The sequence below is a fragment of the Silurus aristotelis genome (assembly GCF_946808225.1).
Source record: "Silurus aristotelis genome assembly, chromosome: 4".
Lineage (NCBI taxonomy): Eukaryota > Metazoa > Chordata > Actinopteri > Siluriformes > Siluridae > Silurus > Silurus aristotelis.
In genome coordinates, this window is record NC_139577.1 from 20,959,353 (window position 1) to 20,974,459 (window position 15,107).

The following is a 15,107-nucleotide window of genomic DNA, read 5'->3' on the forward strand; positions in this document are numbered from 1 at the left end:
ATTACATGTGTTAAGATCACGTGTTAGAGCAAGACAAGCCCTTAAATGGGAATTGAGAATCACTCACCAAATGAACAAGGAAAATGAGTGAAATGCTGCTCTCCACAATTTCAGCCACCATATGGAAGTCAGTGGAGTGAGTCTGATTTATTATGTGCATCATGCCGAGAGTAAAAACTAAGTGGCTGAGTTGGATTCGAGAACACAATTCTTTTCCTCAGTTGGGAGGGCAATGCAAATAAACTTTTAGACGTAGTGTATCTTCACTACAGATTTCTGCTGTCGTGGCCTGTACAGCAGTCTGGACTGCACTGAAGTGTATAAAGCCTTCAAGCACATGCAGCATTTGTATATTTAGAATTAAAGATGCATACTGATATTGTAATATATTGTAAAATTGTAGTGGTAAAATTGCTCTGTTACCACATCTTATAGGTTATACTGTGTAATGTAACCCTAGTGTGTGCTCCTGTGATACTGAACAGATGAGATAAAAATGACAGCAATCTGTATGTAAATTTAGGGATAAAGCAAAGCAGACCACAAACTGTGTTCAGCAAAATATATCAAGCGAAGGTGCTACAGAATGTTCCAACAATATATTAACCTTAATTTTGTTTGAACAATGTTTAATAGAAAGTGCAGGGGCTACTGATCTGAGCATGCAGTATCAGCAAGTGTGGTAAAGGTGTGCATACAAGTATTAGTGAGCTTAGAGTCTGATTCTGAAAAACAGCCAGCATATGAGAGCACTTCAGTTCTACAATCACTAAGTACCAAGACACATATTCCTCTTGCTAAACAAAAAAAGGATCATTTCTAGACATTTATTTTGAAACAAGGTACAATTCATAGACCGTTATGGGCTTTTTTTCACCATAAATATAAACAGAGTTCAATTATATTTTCTATCGCACCTTTTCCAGTTAAAAAGAAATGTTTTGTTTCTGTTATTTATTTTTAATAAATGTAGATTTGGTTTGACTTGGCTGAATGCATTAGGAATGTACAAAATTAGCTGCATATGTTGTGGTTCACTTTATAGCCACTACGTGTAGCATGTTTCCTGCTAGGCTGATTTTAAGGCCACTACACAAAAATACAATTTTGACCTTTTCATTAAAAAAAACAAAAACAATTTAGAACACTCCTAAATGCTTAATACTGAGTAGGCTAATCTTTTTTGCTTACAGTATCATAGTATCCCTGTACTCATACTCAGTATGAAATAATTAAATTAAAGTACAAATGTGTCCTATTCTAAATTATACAACAAAAATAAACTTATATAAATTTAATAAATGCAGCATTGAATTGTTATTTCACAGATATATAGTATGTGTAATTGCCACAAGACTATCACACACTAAGACCTACTTTAAAATTGTTTAAGTCCCTTAACCAAGATTTGAACATGAAATCAAGCAACAAACTAAAGCTTTTTTGTAATTTTTGACTTTTTATTGTAGATAGATAGATGGATGGATGGATGGATGGATGGATGGATGGATGGATGGATGGATGGATGGATGGATGGATAGATAGATAGATAGATAGATAGATAGATAGATAGATAGATAGATAGATAGATAGATAGATAGATAGATAGATAGATAGAGACAGACACGTTTTGGTTCTGATTGATGTTAATGTTTTTATTGATTCAGACTTGTATCATGGCAATTTATGTTTTTGCTAAAGCTAAATGCTTAGGAATTTGCATGTGTATAGGCCACTACACCTTAATCCCTGGCAGCAGTATTAGTCAGCCACGACAGAAGCACAAACACTTAAAAGGTACAATATGCAGAAATTTACACCTAAATATGTTGAGTAGAGTATTGCCACATAATTCTGTCCAACTTTAGAAGTGGTCTTTGCCAGCCTATGTAAATTCTACCTGCTGAATAGTACCTATAATAGTGCATGCAACTGTTGGACATTAAAAGTAAGTTAGTCTCCTGATAACTCTTAATAACTACAACAAGTAACTTATTGCCTGAAGAAGCTCATCTTTACTAAATCTGAAAAATTAACACTTTTCTCATTCAAATGTTTTCAGGTTTAAAATAATCTTTTGTGTATGGAATTCATATTTTATCAATACTAAGGCATTGCACACACGAGTACTAATTTCACACAATGCGCAAAAGAGTGGCCTAGGACTTTATAATAATAGCTCATGTAGTTCGGCGGACTAGTTTATTTAAGGGGTTTTCAAATGATGCTATTTTTATATCTTTTCTGGAACCCTTCATAACTGCTGCAGTAATAAAGCAAGCTCTGTGAAAATTAGTAAATTCCTGCTCTGTTGTTATTGTTTTATGAGGAGGGCGATGCAGACTGCCTTCAGGATCCACCGCTGATTTTACACACCAACCTGCAGCCTGGAGTCTTTTCCCCCTACTTTTAATCTTTCTGCTTGAGGTGATTGATTGAAAAAGGAATGAGCTGTTTATTGGATGCAAGGGAAACAAATTGCTGTTTTAAGTGTGTTGCCTTAATACCAGACATGACTCAAGATGAAGCATCTAGCACCCTCTTGCTCCCTCCTCTCTCCCTGGTGTGTGCAATACAGTCTTCATTTGGAGAGCTGCCAGTGCAATCCCACTCACACAAAATGCTTAAGTGTGCCCTACACACACTCCCCATTTAACATGGCATCTGTTTCAGCTGCTTTTTTTTCAATCCGTAAAATCAGCTCTAAGGTTTTCCATACGTGCAAAAGAAACCCGAAAGTCTGACACGGGCGAAGTGTTACATTTCACACCAGAAAGCAGCATCTTATAAATTTTGACTCCTAGTTCATCTGTGCTGATCAATCAAATCAGAACAATGTCAGGACACCACAAACATGACAGTCTGGATACAGTTCAAGCAGGTTGAATAGAAAATTAATAACCTCAGGGTGAAACATAGCATCAAGTGCTTAGCCGTGAATCTAGAACATATGACCCTGCACTATTACACAGAGTGTAGACTTATTGCAGTGCATAATATGCAAAAGATAAATCATTATGTCTTCCCTCAGTCAAAACACCAAGAGTTTTGCTTTCAATGAATTTATTCGAGGCGTTCTCACTGTCATTTCCTCTGGCTCAGCCTCTCTTTATTATTTTATTGCGTGAACGTATGTGCTCATTCTCTGGAGGCAAGCAGTCACGTGACCTACTTAATGACAATCTGTCTCTGAGCTCACATTTCTCCGCACGGCTTATTTATTTGATAAAGTGTGATGCCTCTACTTTTGTGGCCTTAATCGGAGCTTAACGTCTTTACTCGGAGATCAATAAACTTTATGAATTATCTCACCGGCATCTATTTTTATGGCTTCTCTTTGCTCATTAGCATGGCTTGCTTTATTAGCTAAGCCTTGCCAGTGTATTTAGCCCGTCCTGTGTTCCTTAGGTACAGTAAATATCATTCATGTTGTAATTAATATGCACACCCTCAGCACTAATTAAAACATAGACCCCTCCAACCAGCTGGGTCCAAGCAGCCAGAGCTGCCGCCGCACCGTAATGAACTTGTTGTAAATGTGAGACCAGCCATCGGATATCATATCCCTAGGAGCTGACAGCATGCGATGGAGGGGGGAAGTAATAAGATCTATGAACTTGTTAATACCCAGGCAACCATCCACAAGATTCCCCCTACTCCCCTCTGAAAAAAGAAAAAAAAACCAGAGGATATTTTAATGACACAACTCTAATTAAAGCCTTACTTTATCTTATGTGTTTGCTTAAAAGGACAAAATGAGAAAGAGAAGCAAATAAAGATTCTATTATGTCAAGTTTGTGACTAGATAATAAAAGTTTTTAGAAAAACGATCATTTGGGTTCCTTCTGAGCGACTTAATGTTTTCGAGTAAACACTGTCTGCGTGAAATATATATAATGTCAGAGTGACTGAGAAAACATGCTGAGTGCTCTCTGTCTCCTGCGAACAAATTATAAGCAAATAAATGCAACCAGCCATGAGAGATAGTATCTTGTAAAAGTGCTGTTAAAACCAGACTCAAATTGGATTGACTGACCTTAATATTGATGTACATGTGTATGCTCCTGGAAAAGTGAATTTTCTTTTAATAAACTGACTGTCCATACCTGGTGTACTAAGCCATGATCTCTAATTTAAATTCATCCCTGAAATCTCTCTATTAGTTAATGTTAATTGCAATAATGTTCTAGCTCTGCATTATGCTTATACACATCCATTAATTCTGGTATAATTAAGGTATAAAGATTTAACTCAGCATTACAGTGCTAAATATAGTTCATCACACGAAGACAAGTCAATACAGTCCATTAAAGAACTTTATTATGGGGATTTAGTTCCACCAGTCTTTCATTAATATAGAAACTTCCTTTAGAACTCCCTAAACAATTGTCCCTGAACACTTAATCTGGAGTTATTGTATCTGTAATAATCGAGCAAACAGTGAGAAAGGTCAAGGCTTAAAACAAGGAGAGCAGAGAAGATGTGCTGGAGGAAAGAACAGATGAACTTCAGCACCCAGCTCTGATCTCACCACTAGTCTCTGCTGTTGCTTCACTTTTCCCATTTCTAGCTTTCACATATGCAGCTACAATACACAGAGAAGTATAAACTGATATTTGGACCAGTGATGATCTGCTCTGCAACCCAGGTCTTGCTTTAGTGCATTGTGTTCTAAGAGCTGGAAAATAAATAAAATCTAATAGATGTATGAATAAATGGGCACAGCTGCTGTTTCATCATCTGTATTGTGGGCTGTGCTGTGTTGTGAATTACACTGCATTGTATACAAAGTTACAAAGACAAAGTCAAGGTTTACAGTAATACTGATCCATAAAATGTAATATAAATGCATTTGTGAACTACACTATATAAGAAAATCTAAAAGTAATTACATAAACACACTTAATTGCTCTGGAAACAAATAACTAAAATTGGCTACCTTCTGACTTTTTATTTAATTCTCTTGAGCTGTGAGGTGTGGGTTTCACACTGAGCTTCATTCGGGATGCAGCCATGCACATGGTCAAAGTTGAACCTCGCAGAGGCTTTAATTCGGTTATAGTTTATTAATGTCAGAGGTACAAGTCCATTAATGAAGTTATAACACAACTGTGTACAGCGAGAGACGGCCGTGCTTCCTCCTGGTAATAAGATCACATATGTTTGAAAGGGCTGCCATTATCTCTGTGGGTTTCCGAGCTTAAGTTAGAACTCCAGAAATGATTTTCATCCCATGCTCATTAATATGCAAAATTATTCAAATGAGATTGTAATTAGGCATCTACTCAGTGGAAACCCTTTTCATGATAATTTATGATAAACTTAGCTGCTTTGATTGAGATTGATTTTTTTTTTTTTTTTTTTTTTTTTGCTGAGGAACTGTCATGAATACAAAACTGATTTTAGCATTCAGGTAGACACTTGGATTGGAGAAGATTGATGTAAATAAATAAAAGCATAAATACACCTGGATAATGTACTTTGACTGTTGAATCAGAATATTGCTTAAAGTAAATTATTTTTTTTGTTGTTGTCTTTGAATTTACCACTCTGTAATGAAACATGAAAGATGCTGATAGGATGAGGTTGAAAATTAAAGATATATATATATATATATATATCTATATATATATATATCTATATATATATATATATATATATATATATATATATATATATATATATATATATATCTATATATATATATATATATATATATATATATATATATATATATATATATATATATATATATATATATATATATATAAAGAGAGAGAGAGAGAGAGAGAGAGAGAGAGAGAGAGAGAGAGAGAGAGAGACAGAGACACCATAACCCACTGGCTTCTCTTTCTCTCAGTCAATTCCTGCTTTTAATAAGCCACTGGAGAGTGAATTAAAAGGTACGGTTAACTTATGAGGTTCAAAACTACACCACATTTGATGTGTAATGGCATCTAATGGCTTGTTATAAACTGATGAAGCTAAAATAGACTAAGTACTGAGAGGCATTTATGAGAGCATTAATGCAGTGCGGCAGAGTCTCACAGTCATCCAGTTTTACCTCCAACTACAGCTATGATTTTCATTCAGCTGCACGTACATTCATATTTCTTTGAGGAAAATATTTTCCACATGATAAGTATAATTTTCACAGGTATATATAATGTATAATCTACATGATAGATTATAATTATATAATTGTATAAATTTTTTTATGTCTGATGATGTGGCTATAACCAAGAGTCGTCTTAATAGTTATCTAATCAGTTAATTGATATCCAATATATTTAAGCAACTGTGTATGTCTGTTTATCGGGGTGTGTGTGTGTGTGTGTGTGTGTGTGTGCATGTGTGGGGAAAAATATGCAAAGAAACTCGACAAGCACATGCAAATCATAATAGCTCATATAATTAACAGAACCTGAGATAACACCTCCGGGACCAAGCAATAAGGCAGAACATGAAAGAGAAAGGTAATTTTGAGCAAATAATATTATTGGAATTGACGTATGTGTATTTTGGTGCAATTCTCAAAGCTTGTTAAGTTTCCCGATGAAAGGGGAATACTGTTCATTTCTCAGATCTGAATTCAGGTTTAAGTTTTTTAAGGAAGACCTCAGGGAAACAAGAAATGAAACTACAGAAAGCTTTGAAAAAAAAATATCTTTTTCCTTTTTGATTTGAACTTATTGTTCCCCCAGTTTTCTCAATTGCCATTAACTAACTTCCAGCTGAAGGCTAACACACAGACCTCCAATATACAGTGCATCAGGGGAAAGTATTCACAGCGCTTCACTTTTTCCACATTTTAGGTTACAGCCTTATTACCAAATGAATTAAATTAATTATTTTCCTTAAAATTCTACAAACAGACAGGGAGGTGACCAAGAACCCGCTGGTCACTCTGAAAGAGTCCAGCATTTCTCTGTGAAGAGAGAAAAACCTTACAGGAGAACAACAATCTCTGCAGCACTCCACCAATCAGGTCTGTATGGTAGAGTGGCCAGACTGAAGCCACTCCTCAGTAAAAGGCACATGACCGCTCATCTGGTGTTTGCCATAAGACACCTGAAGAACAAATAGTGAACTCTTTGGCCTGACTGTTGAGGGTCATGTCTTGAGGAAACCAAGCACCTGGCCAACACCATCCCTACAGAGAAGCATGTTGGTGGCAGCATCATGTTGTGGGTAGGTTTTTCAGTGGTAGGAGCTGGAAGACTAGTCAGGATCAAGGGAAAGAACAATGCAGCAATGTACAGAGAAATCCTTGATAGAAACCTGCTCCAGATCACTATGGACCTCTGACTGGGGCGTTGGTTCATCTTCCAACAGGACAACAATCCAAAGCACACAACTAAGATAACAAAGGTGTGGCTACAGGACAACTCTGTGAATGTTCTTGAGTGGCCCAGCCAGAGCCCAGACTTAAACCCCATTGAACATCTGTCTGTTCATTCGAACATTTGTGCACTGATGCTCCCCATCCAACCGAAAAGAATGGGAGAAACTGCCCAAAAATAGGTGTACCATACTTGTAGCATCATACTCAAAAAAGACTTAAGGCTGTAATTTGGGCCAAAGGTTCAAAGTATTAAGCAAAGGCTGTGAATACTTATGTACAAGTGTTTTTTTTTCTTTTGAATACATTTGCAAAGATTTCAAACAAACTTCATTCACATTGTCATTATGTGGGATTTTTTTTGTAAATGCTTTCTGGGTGCACTGTTCCTCTAACCTGATACTACAGCTTTACAAACTGCTGTTCAGAAAGTATAATGGGGCAACTGAACATGCTAAGAGGAGAGCACTAATCACCCTCTTCTGTATACATGAGCTTCTTGGTGCTCGTAATTGGCTACTGATGCTCTAAATGACAATGATTAGATTAATGGCACTCTAGGGCCAGTTATGTCATCTTAGACATAAACAGGTCTAATATGAGCTCAAGATATGTCTGTGTAATTTTGCATGTTTACCCATGAGTTCTCTCCAGGTTCTCCAGCTAGCTCTCATTGTTCAGAAACATGCACAGGATATACTGATTTGCCCACTGAATGAGTGTGTGTCTTGGCTGCATCAAATTTATGAACAAGGGTGTAAATATGTATGCATTGTGCACTCTGATGAAATGCAGTTGTATCTGGGGATGAAATTGTCCACTCTGCAATTTAGGATCCATTGCAGCACAGACCAGGCTGAAATGATTTTTTATTACATTTTATTTTAGTCAATCAACATCTTTCTTCTTCCACAGATAATAATTTTTTTAAAGAAAACTTCTTAAATGAATTGAGAGATTTGTTTTCCTTACAAAAGGAGGATATAAAAATGTTGACACCAAGGTGATCAGTGTTAAAAGTCTAAAAGGCAGGAACTGATAGACTGGGAGAAAGAGAGAGAGAGAGAGAGAGAGAGAGAGAGAGAGAGAGAGAGAGAGAGAGAGAGAGAGAGAGAGAGAGAGAGAGAGAGAGAGAGAGAGAGAGAGAGAGAGAGAGAGAGAGAGAGACCGTGGAAACCTTCACAAAAGATCTGCTGATCATAAGCTAAATCTTGCGATTGTTCATTAAGCAGTGACAAGCCTCCACAAATCACAGGAGACCTTCATACTGACTGAATATGAACTTGACATGAACAATAACAGGTAACAAATATATAACATAAGGAGAATAATTGATACAGGACTGCGTGAATAATTTGGTGTTTTTTCCACGCTCATAAACATTTATGCTTTATAGAGCTTATAGGACATAAATAACAGGACAAGATGTTAGCCATGTGGACAGCATGGTTGTTTCAGGGCTGAAAGTGCTGAAAGCTTCCTCTCTTACACCTCATACACTTTAAGCCTCTCAGTATCAGACAGCTTAATTAACTCAGTGCTACATCTGCCCGTTGCACTGACTTCAGGTCAGAGAAAGGCCTCCCTGTGTGTGCTGGAAGAAGAAGCTGGCAAAAAACTGGCTGCCAAGCGTTAATTCACATCTCTTTTCCTTTTTTATGCTCCCCCTTCCCTACTCTCGCTGCTCAATGAGCCTCTTGTGAAATGGCACATCTGGACAAAAGGCAATGGACAATGAGTTGCTGTTCTAGATTATTAATTGTTAGAAAAACCCTGAAAATTAAAAAAATTCAACTTACTCTTAAGACATGCAGATTTAATAACTAAATCAGTTGACATATTTTAAGTATAGTGCTTTCTGTTCCTCTGCTTCCTTTACAATTTCTCAGTTTAGGAGAGTTGTTAAGTAATCCTCTGATTCCTATATGATTAAGATTTTCTAAAAATCTACATTTGGCAGGTAGATTTTCACAAATCTGAGGGGGGAATACATTAGCATTACTCTACAATATGTGGACACACTTCCCGACCTATTTCTTCTTATTGTTCTGCTTTTTCAACCTACCACTGATGTATCATTTCCTGGCTCTCACACACCACAGATGTAGGCTAGTTTACAAAGCTAACAACAAACAAGGCAGAACGCAACAAGGAGTTTGGGGCTAACGTGGATGAGACAGAGGGAGTCAGCGGTGGGATCATGCATGAGACTTTTCTCTGCTTGTGTTTTATATGGTGGATGTTTAGCCTGGATACTCATATATATATATATATATATATATTAGTTCTGAGTTTTTTTATCCTCTGTAAATAGTAGGATTACATTTTTCCTTCACTTGAACCTGGAGTCCAAAACCTGTTCCAGTATAGCAATACCCATGTGTACAAATCCAGCTCCATAATGATATGGTTTACTTGGGTTGGAGAGAAAGATCTAGAGTGGCCTGATATAGAGCTTTGACCTCAAGACTATTGAACACATTTGGGATAAATTGGATCTCTGACTGCACCTCAGGCCTCCTCACCCTACATCAGTACATCAATACACCTGACCTTACTTATAGCCTTTGGCTAAATGAGCCCAGATCTCTACCACCACACTCAAAAATCTAGTGTAACATCTTTTCTACAAAGTGGAGCGTATTATAAATACAAATGGGGACTAAATGTGAAATATAGACGTGTAACGGTACACGTATGTATTTAATATTTCGGTACAGGGCTTTCGGTTCGGTGCACATGTGTACCGAATGCAATGGTTTTATCAGTACGTGCGGAACATTGTTGAGAGTTTCCTCAGGAAAATATTATTCTCCGCCTCGCACTTTGAGCATTTCTTATTATTAGTAGTTAACTTCAAAACATACACAACAATGCCAGGGGTATACAAAAATAAAGCTGGTGTAGTTTCGCCGTGTCTACTCACTCCGTACCTGAAGTAAGATTTGTTTTGCGTATGCTTGAAAACGCTAAAGAATCACTAGCGCTAGCAAACAGGAAGTGGCTAGCGGCTACCGCTAGCGCTATGAATTCACGATTCAAGATTTTTTATTTGTCACGAACACAGTTATATACAGGATACAACATGCAGTGAAAGTAAAAGTAAAAAAAAAAGAAAAAAAAAGGTAATTGAATGTTAAATCCATAGCGTTACTATAGCCACCATAGCCACTTCCAGGTTAGCGGCTAACGCTAGCGCTATTCTGCAGGGTTTTATTTCCAGCTTCAAGAATTTCTCTTGAGAAAATCCTGAAAAGGATTGAAGGAATGAAGACATTTGTTAAAGTATGCTGAAATAAGTAGAAGATTTGAGTAGATCATATTTTTTCGAAAATTACGTATTAACTATAACACACACACACACACACACACACACACACACACACACACACACCTGTATTACCCAAATGGGGTCTACCAAATGTAAAGTATTTAATTCAATTATTTCCTATTGATTTAATTTTATTTGACCAATTTAATTTGTGCCAATTTTATTGATTACTCAATTTAATCAATATAATAAAAAGTGTATTGCATTAATTTGATTTATTCTATTTTTATAAAATACCATTTTATATATTATTTAACCAAACGGGCATTTTATTAAAAATTGTTGTAAAAATGTTAACTGTTCAAATGTTGATGATCACAAATATTAATAATAATAATAAACTGCATTAGTAAAAATTACAAGTAATTTTATGTTTTGCATTTCTTCCCCCTAACTGTACAAAAATCGAACCGAACCGTGATTTAAAAACCGAGGTACGTACCGAACCGCGAATGTTTCCAAACTGCCTTAATGCCTTAAAGCCTTAATGCTATCTCTGGTTAGTGGATGCTCCCTAAAGCAGATCCGGGCTTCATTAGAATCTCTCTGGTCTCTCTATAAAGGCAAAAATGTCTCTTATTACAAGTCATTAGATATCATATTATGCATATTTCGGACAGCAATGCATCTACCATATAACAATAACTAGTCTAAAAGCATAATAATATACTGAAGACAGAATATACTTTGAGCAAAATGATTTGTAATTGGAGTTTAATGTAGAAGCTGCGAAATGGAGTGCTCATGTCCTACTTTTAGAGAATGACTTATATAATCCATAACGATATGTTCAGAGCAAAATAATGCTGATATCTAAAGAGCATTTAGAGACAGAGGAAAGGGCAATTTTACTGGCAATTATGTAATAAGTGATAATTCCGTCTCCAGCGTAGGCAATAAAAGGTAAAGGCCTCTAAAAATCTATATGATTTTGTAGAGGAAACATTTATGCAAAAGGAAATAATGTAGTGCAGACTTCCACAAATATAGTATATTACATTGTTGTACAGTGTGGCGATGCCACCTGTTTAAAGAAACATAATTCAACTGTATGGGACTCTTCAGAGCAGAGACTAAAAAAAAAAACTATTAAAATCTTCAATATCATTGCGTGGCAGCTAAGGATACTGGAGAGAAACCTTACATTTCAGCGGGAAGAAAAAAACCATATTGTTTTGAACATCTTACCAAATTGTTTCCTTTACTAAGTCAAATAATGTTGCTTGTAATATGTGATGGGAACTAAATAAAGTGTACAAAAATTGTGTGTATTTCTGTGTGTGCGCCTGAGAGACCGACAGACTGACAGAGAAAGAGAGAGAGAGAGAGAGAGAGAGAGAGAGAGAGAGAGAGAGAGCGAGAGCATATTGGGCTGTCAAGACGGTCGTACCAGAGCTAATTTGTCAGCACTAGATGGCTATGGTGAAAATAACAGCTCGTAATCCATATTGAGCTTGTATTACTGATGGATATAGCACATTAACAGACCCATTATCTATTTCAGACCATATGGACCTGGGCTGGGGTGGGTCACTGCAATGCCATCCTGAGCTACTCACCCTAATTATAACAATTACAGCATCTCCATCATAAGGGGCATTTATGGAAAATGGGGGCTTGGCCCATCAAGATTGGTGTCACCGGTCTCTGAACTAGCTAGGAGTTAGAGCTATCAGCACTATGACCTGTACAAAACCCAAATCTGCTCATTTCTCTGGTTATTCCATGTGCATGTTATGTTAAAATTATAGTTCTCAGTCATAGTTGCCATAACATAAGGGGTAAACCAACAACAACAATAACAAGCAGAAGAAGAAGACAATAAAAATGCTTTTAGTTTAGTAAATTCTTCAGAATCCTTGCCAAATTAATACAGTGGTGCTAGCCGAAGATCCAGAAATGACATTTCATTAGTTAAGTGTTTTACTATTCATTCATTCATTCATTCATTCATTCATTCATTCATTCATTCATTCATTCTCTTAACATTTTTTTATCTTGATCAGGATAGCATGGGATTCTAAACCAATCCTAGAAACACGAGGAAGTATATCCACCCTGTATGGGATGCCAGTCTATTTCAGAACAAAAAGTGTATATTCATGAATATACACCGACCAGGCATAACTTTATGGCCACTGATCAGGCATAACATAGGTCATAGTTTTGTGCCTGGTGTATAGTCTATAATAACGGCCTCAAAGTGAGATTCTGGGACCCTATGCGTCCATGAAAAAGTAATCGGGGTCAATAATTTTTTTTAAAGATACAGTATATACCTTACAATTATCAAAGTTTGATTGTATGTGTGCGTATATACAAGCACCAAAATCCACAATGTCGCACACATCCGGCAATCAAAACCGTGTGGAAACATAGCAAAAGGTCTGTTTGGTGTCCTGATTTTAAAATTAAATTTACGTAATTTAAAACACTGTGTTCTTTTTTCCATGTGATTAGACAAGTTCTTTGAAAAACGTCTACTATCTTTGAAACATGTCTATGTTTTTTTATACTCTATGTTTAGGGTGGTTTCAGTTATAATAAACATACATTTACATAAGGCATCCATATTTTAAATATTAATTAAGTATTAATTTAAGGTACATTTGGAACAGATAAAAGATTTTATATATATATATATATATATATATATATATATATATATATATATATATATATATATATATATATATATATATATATATATTTATTTATTTATTTATTTATACATGGAGACAGATGATCCGCTGTGGCGACCCCTAATGGGAGCAGCTGAAATAAGAAGAAGATATTTATTAATATAACATTTAACTTTAATGTCATTGCACAAGTTACAAAACAACGAAATGCAGTTGGCATCTAACCAGAAGTGCATTGGTAGCAGAGAAAAATATTTACATATGCACAGGTTGGTATGGTTATTATATATAAAAACTATATTATATAAATTATATATTATATATATAATTATAATTATAATTATATATAAAAAAAAAACTTTCTTTCGGCTTCTCCCGTTAGGGGTCGCCACAGCGGATCCTCCGCACGTTTGATTCGGCACATGTTTTACGCTGGATGCCCTTGGATGCCCTTCCTAACGCAACCCTCCCCAATTTATCCGGGCTTGGGACCGGCACTAAGAGTGGCTGGGGATGGTTCCCTGACCGGGGATCGAACCCGGGTCGCAGCGGTGAGAGCGCTGCATCTTAACCACTAGACCACCAGGGGACCTTTATGGTTATTATAATAATGACAGATGAATGAACAATATGAAATGAACAATATGAATATAAATGAACAGTACACGGAAAGGCGATTATACACAATGAGTACAAATAAAGGAGATATTGTATAAATATGCAAAAATAGAAGGATATATATATATATATATATATATATATATTATTGTCAAAATAACTAACAACAAAAGTGAGTACACCTTGAGTGAACATGTCAAAACTGTGTCCGAAGTGTCAATATTTTGTGTGAGCGCTATTGACATCTTGCACTGCCTTAATCCTCCTGGCTGAAGAATTCACCAGTGCTGCACAGGTTGTTGCTGAGATCCTCTTCTACACCTCCATAATGACATCAAGGAGATTCTTTACCTTCTGCTTCCCCACAGGTGCGCAATAGAGTTTAGGTCTGGAGACATACTTGGCCCCTCCTTCACCTTCACCTTTAGCAAGGCATTTGTCATCTTGGCGGTGTGTTTGGGGTCATTATTATGTTTCTGAAGGGAGGGTGTTTCTGAAGGGAGGGTGTCATGTTCTGCTGCAGAATGCACCAGCACATGAATCCATGTTTCCCTCAATAAACCTCAGATCCCCAGTACCAGCAGCACGTATGCAGCCCCAGACCATGATGCTACCACCACCATGCTTGACTGTAGGTATGACACAATCTTGTTGGTGCTCCTCTCCAGGGCATAACCACACATGCAAGTTTATCTTAGTCTCATCAGACCACAGGACATGCTTCCAGTATTTTATGCTTTCGGACAGGTTGTCTTCAGCAAACTGTTTGCAGGCTTTCATGTGAGGCAGATTCAGAAGAGGCTTCCTTCTGGGATGACGGCCATTCAAACTGACTTGTTGCAGTGTGCGGCGTTTGGTCTGAGCAGTGACAAGCAGACCTTTCGCTTCTGCAGCCTCTAAAACAGTGTTGGCAGCACTCATGCATCTGTTTCTTGAGCAGCTTCTGCACCTGACGCACAGCACGAGGAATCGACTCATTTGATGGACCCTTGCGAGGCCTGTTCTGAGTGGAACCAGTCTTGGATAACCTCTGTAGGACCCTGACCATTGTACTGAACCTAAATATCATGGTGTTATTGATCTTCTTATAGCCAAAGCCATCTGTGTGGAAAGCAACAATTTTAATTCTCAAATCCTAAGAGAATTATTTGCCATGAGGTGCCATGTTGAAAAT